Below are 5,305 nucleotides of genomic sequence, written 5' to 3'. Positions count from 1 at the left end.
GCTGGCAGCCGAGGAGTGCAAGGCCGGCTGGGTGCTGTCGTGCAAAGTGCCGTCGTGCAAAGCCCCTGCTCCGCTGCGCCCTTACAGCTGCCCTGCTTGTCCCGCTACTTGACTGCCGCTCCAGGGAAGCGTCCCTCCGACCCGGGGGCCTTGACCCGGAATATTCTCCGCCCAGGCTCCTGCTTTTAGCTGCGGGACGAGAGACTTTGAGCCAGGCGAGTTAGCTGTCGCCCAGGAAGCCGGCGGGCCAGATCCCGCAGGCCGGAGGGGTTTCCTGGGTTCTCAGCGAGGTTTGGATCGACCCACAGATCCGGGCCTGGATTATTGGCTCTGGGCCCTCTTCAAGGTTGAAGGCCTACGCAGGGTTTCCTCGGTCCTGCTTTGGGCCCAGGGAGCTTCAGAGTTCAAGGAGCTGGGGTGGGAGACCCTGCAGCCCTGCAGAGAAGCGAAGCAATACGAGGGGGAAGGGACCGGTCAGAGGTGGAAAGAGTGGGCCCATCACAAGCCGACAGGCTCTGATCCAAACCACCATAAGACAATTTTAGAAGCCCCCCCCCCTTTCGCTTTCACCTTTGTAAAGAAGGGGGTGCCTGGACTTTCTTGGAGCCTTTCTGAGAAGTGGCGAAGGAAGGACCCCTGGAGGGACTGCTTGGCGAGCCCCCCTCCTGGCCTCTCATCTCCAGTTCTCCCGGGGCCAGGAGCAATGGGGCCCCGTGTCTCAGGGGAGCATCTCGTGAAAGTGAACGTGTCCAGCGTGGCTTTCCAAAAAATGTGGAGTCAGGGCTGAGGTGGGGGCCTTATTTTGTTTCGGTTGGAGAAGCAGAGTTCGCGGATTCGCTGGGACAGCTGCTGACACACGCTGCCTTTCCAGTTTCTCTGGGCCACCAGCTCGCCCCTCCGCCGCGCTGGCATAGGGTTGGCCTGTAGGCGCCGCTTCGCCAGTCAGGCATCGACCTGGGTGGGCCATGTTGGGACGGGCTTCTGGCTAAGCCCAGCACTGCCCAGAGCAGAGACAGAAGACCAGGAGCGCGAGCCACCGGGAACGTTTCCTGCAGGGCTGCTATGAATGGGAGCCGGACGATGGGCCAGAGCCATTCAGCGCCCCACAACTGGCCCCACCAAACTTCCCTGCGCCTGTGCAAAACGCGGCTCTTCCCAAGAAGGGCAGGCAATAGAGGCTTCTGACCCGTTTCTGGGAAGAAGACGGCTCGCGAGTCCCACCCAGAGGATCCCCCATCCATTTTTGCTCAGTCGCTCCTTCCTGAAACTCCAGGGTTTTGGCATTTCTACCTCCCCCCCCTTTCCCCCTTCCATGGCCCAATTCATCAACTCGTAGAGGAGAACGCACCCTAATTTGTGTTGCAAATAGGTGAACCAATGTTTGCCACGGGACGCTCGTAAAAACGTCAAGGGAAAAATATCGACCTGGCTTTGCTCCCCCGGCTTGAGTTCAGTAGGGCCCTCATACGGATGCAGCCTCCCCCCCTCCCCCCCCCCACACCTCCCGACTTCCTCCTGAAGGCCTGAGAGTGGCGCAGCCTCCGTCTGCTCCCAAGGTCCTAGAAGAAGTGATTCTCCAGGCCAAGAGACCAACGTTTATTCCTGGACTGGGCAAAGACCGCAGAAGAAGCGGAGTCAAAGGAGAACCACCCCCAAGCCCGATTCTGGGGGCCTACAGACAACTGGTACAGCCACGCCATTTCCCGACCCTTTGGCTTCAAATGCATGAAAAGTTCCTCCATGCATGAGAATGCAGCTATCTGAGCTACCCCGAGGCAAGAAATCCGGCCAGGCACAGTCTGTAGTATCGTCTGTATTGGGCTAACTGTTCCTGGAAAAAGGGTGAACATCCCGGATTTCCTTTTACCAAACTTGAGAGAGAGAGAGAGAGAGAGAGAGAGAGAGAGAGAGAGAGAGCTTCCTTTGCCCCAATGGCCAGTCATTAAACGATTGTCCTTTGTGTTTGCCCAAAGTTTAATCACTGAAAAAAGGTGACCCCAACTTTTACATTTAATGGCAGAGTTCATCAAACGCTCTAACTCTAAAGCACAACGTCTGATCCAGCGCACTTGTAATGTGAGGGTGTTAAAGGTTGCAGATTTTCCAACTGCTTTTTGACCCTTGTTCACATTTGACCTTTTCTGTACAAAGATATTAAATGAGGAGGGGGAGAGAGAGAGAAAGAGATTCGAGACTGCTATATATCATTGGCTAACGTTTGCCCTTATGTGGATGAATACACGAATGACCTTCCACTTGACCGTGCAGAGAAAACGCGTGAAGCGCTTTCACCTGCAGGATTCAAAAGGTTTACTGTGGGAGTCAGTTCCGTTGAATCTACAGTGTTTGGGGTCACAGCGGGTTTTCGGGGTTGTGCTGCTTCTTTCGTCCAAACTGACTGGGAGGTTTACGGTCCTTGTATATTCCAGATCACTTAATTCGGATTGGCTACTTCTCAGCATTTTTATATAACTCACGGTTATAACTCCGAGCAGTGGTCAGTGTAATTAAAGAATCCGCCGAAGTGCTTCACACTTTCGCATCCCGGGCTTTTATTTGAGAGGAAATTCTATTTTACTCTGTATTATTTACTCCCTGGTAAATACCTGTAGACTTTCAGCAGAACCCTAGGCAACTTTCTTCGGAAATGAATCCCACTGCTTTCTGAGGGAATTGTCCCCTAAGTAAGTGGTACAAGTAAGTTGCACCTCTGTTGTTTCTGTAGATCATCAGAAGGGAACTGTACTTTCCACATGGAGGAAGGGAGAAAATGAAACCGATCCTTTCTAGGCCTACCACCTCACAGGGCTGTTGTGAAGATAATCCCAAGTACCTCTAGCGTCTTGACTGACAGGGAGAACTGACGTGGCGGTGTTGGCGATCTGGATCTGGTTAGGAGGCCGTTTAGAAATTTCGCACTGTGAATCCTTTCTCCTGGGAATCCTTTCGTGACCCCACGGAGAAGCAGCGAGATCGCAGCGCGCGCCCCTTGACGGTTTTAATGCGGTCCGTCGATCTCCGCGGATTACTTAGGGGCTTCTGATTGGCGTGTGCCGGGAGACCAGGTCCGCCGGTTCCGATAGCGGCGCCCCCCGGTCCCCCCCACCCCCAGAGAGGAGGTGGGGAAAGCCGCAGGCTGCGCCGGGATCAAACGATCAGCCCCTCCAGATAATGATTTTAAAATTCACGCCGGAATTGATGTCCTCTTAAAAAGCGCGTTTTTTAATTAATTGTTTCCTCTCTCCCCCTCCCCTCGCCTCTGCTCTCCCTCGGTGAAGGTGCCAAAGCGGCTGTTTGTGGGTAGCCCGGCATTAATGAGGAACAGCCTCCCCAGGAGGGGCGGGAAGGGGGCCCAGCGGAGGCCTGGAGGCCTGGAGGCCTGGGGACCATTTCGAGTCCCCCCCCCCCCCCCGTTTCTTGCAACCACCCCTGAAGAAGCACGCCAGCTAAAAAAGTTCCCTTGCTAGGCATGGCGTTTCTTTCCACACTACCAGCAAGGACATCGCGATCGAACGCATGTTTACGCGGAAGCAAGTCCCATAATGTTTAATAGAACTTTCTCCTTGGTAAACGTGCGTGGAATAGCAGTCAGCTTTGGGAGAGGGGAGACACACACACACACACACACAGAAAAGGAGGACAGTTGGAAGCAATGATCCAGGGCTACAAACAAGCAGGACAAAGTACAGGCAGCTCTACTACTCGCTCTCCCCCATTGAGGATCTTAGAGCTGAATGAAATGTTTTTGGGATCTGAGTGACTGGAGCAGCACTAGGACCGCATACACGTCTCTACAATGGCTCGTTCCGTAGCGATTTGGGATGGGATCATCCACTTTCCTCCCCGTGGGGGTGTGGGGGGGGGAAGAGCACAATCCGCTTTATTTGCTAATTGGGAGAAAGAATTGTCACGACAGGGCCTGAGTTCGAATCGAGACGCCGGAAATGGAATGCGGAAAAAATTACATTCACTCGGTACCAAAAACCCGCTCGTTTCAGTGGCCGTTCACCACAATGTCACGGGTAGCAAGGCTGATTTTAATTACTTACTTCCGGGTAAGTGGGTGGTAGACGGCCCTGTAAGGCGCAAATTCCAAGCGCGTTGACTTTTAAACAAGCCCCTTTAAACTCCACGCGGCTGAATTCTGAGAGACCATGACTAGGTTCAGGATACGGCCCTAAGAACCTGCCCTCGGGACGTCCTTCTTTCCGAGAAACCCTTCTTAGACCCCAGCTGCACGTGTCGTTGGCATACACAGCTTTAGCGTTAAGGAGGTAAGGCCAACCAACCGGATCGGTTCTCTAGAGAAGCGACAGGGCTGTCTGTGCTCAGCACGTGCTTGGATTCCCCCCACCCCCCTTCAAAACAATACAGGCAGTTTCATACTTGACTGTTGCTTATGGACAGCAGCGGTCGTGGTTGCAGACTGTTCTCCTGCGCAAGAGTCCCCTACGGGAGGTTTCTAACGATAGGTCGACAGCCAAACAGCTCGACATATATGGGACGCTTCTGGCCTTCTGCAGGCGCCAAAACAGTACAAGGAAGATCGAAATAGAGCCCCGTGTCACCTGGAAAGTCTGGTAACCCCTGCCTGGGGCGTAAGGGAGACCCACTCGGCCAGAAGCACCTGGCCCGGGAAGTTCCCCCAAGCGGGAGCCACCAGACTTTGGGGTTGTCTTGGCTGTGACGGACTAACAGGCCTCCCCGAACCTTCCCAGATGTCCTCTGTAGAAACAAAGCCCATGTTGCTACGTCTCCAAACCTTACAAGTCCCTTTACAAACCAGACAAACGCCTTTAGCTTCCTCGCCGCCCCCACCTCCCTGGTCCCTTCCCAGAATCAAGAAAGCAACATTGCAAAGGATTTGGGAAGGCAACCGCATTCGGTTCAAATAAATAAACCAGCGACAAGCGCCCGATTCCAAGAAACACACGCCTCCAAGCTGGCACGGACGTTTACCTTTTTTTTTAATTGAACAATCAGATTTTCATTTGCTCCCCCTTCCCGGGTGTCTCGCACCAGCGACCGGACGAAGCTTCCCTTCCAGTGCGGTCCTTAAGCCAAACGGCCTCCTTCGAGCCAATCAAGTCTTCCTGGACTTTTTGGGGGGCTGTGTTTCGTTTCTGCAGGCCACGGGGGTGGGGTGGGGTGGGGTGGGGTGGGGGATAACGCAGAGAGATACCTGTTTGGGTGGAGGCTGGGGGAGGGGAAGGAGAGGAGGGGGAGAGTTTCATTGGATCTCTCTCTCTCTCTCTCTCTCTGGTTCAGCTCTTTGGCTCTCCCCTAAATCAAGGGGCCAGGGATG

This window comes from Sphaerodactylus townsendi, linkage group LG04, assembly GCF_021028975.2.
Source record: "Sphaerodactylus townsendi isolate TG3544 linkage group LG04, MPM_Stown_v2.3, whole genome shotgun sequence".
NCBI lineage: Eukaryota > Metazoa > Chordata > Lepidosauria > Squamata > Sphaerodactylidae > Sphaerodactylus > Sphaerodactylus townsendi.
This window is presented reverse-complemented; position numbering follows the sequence as displayed.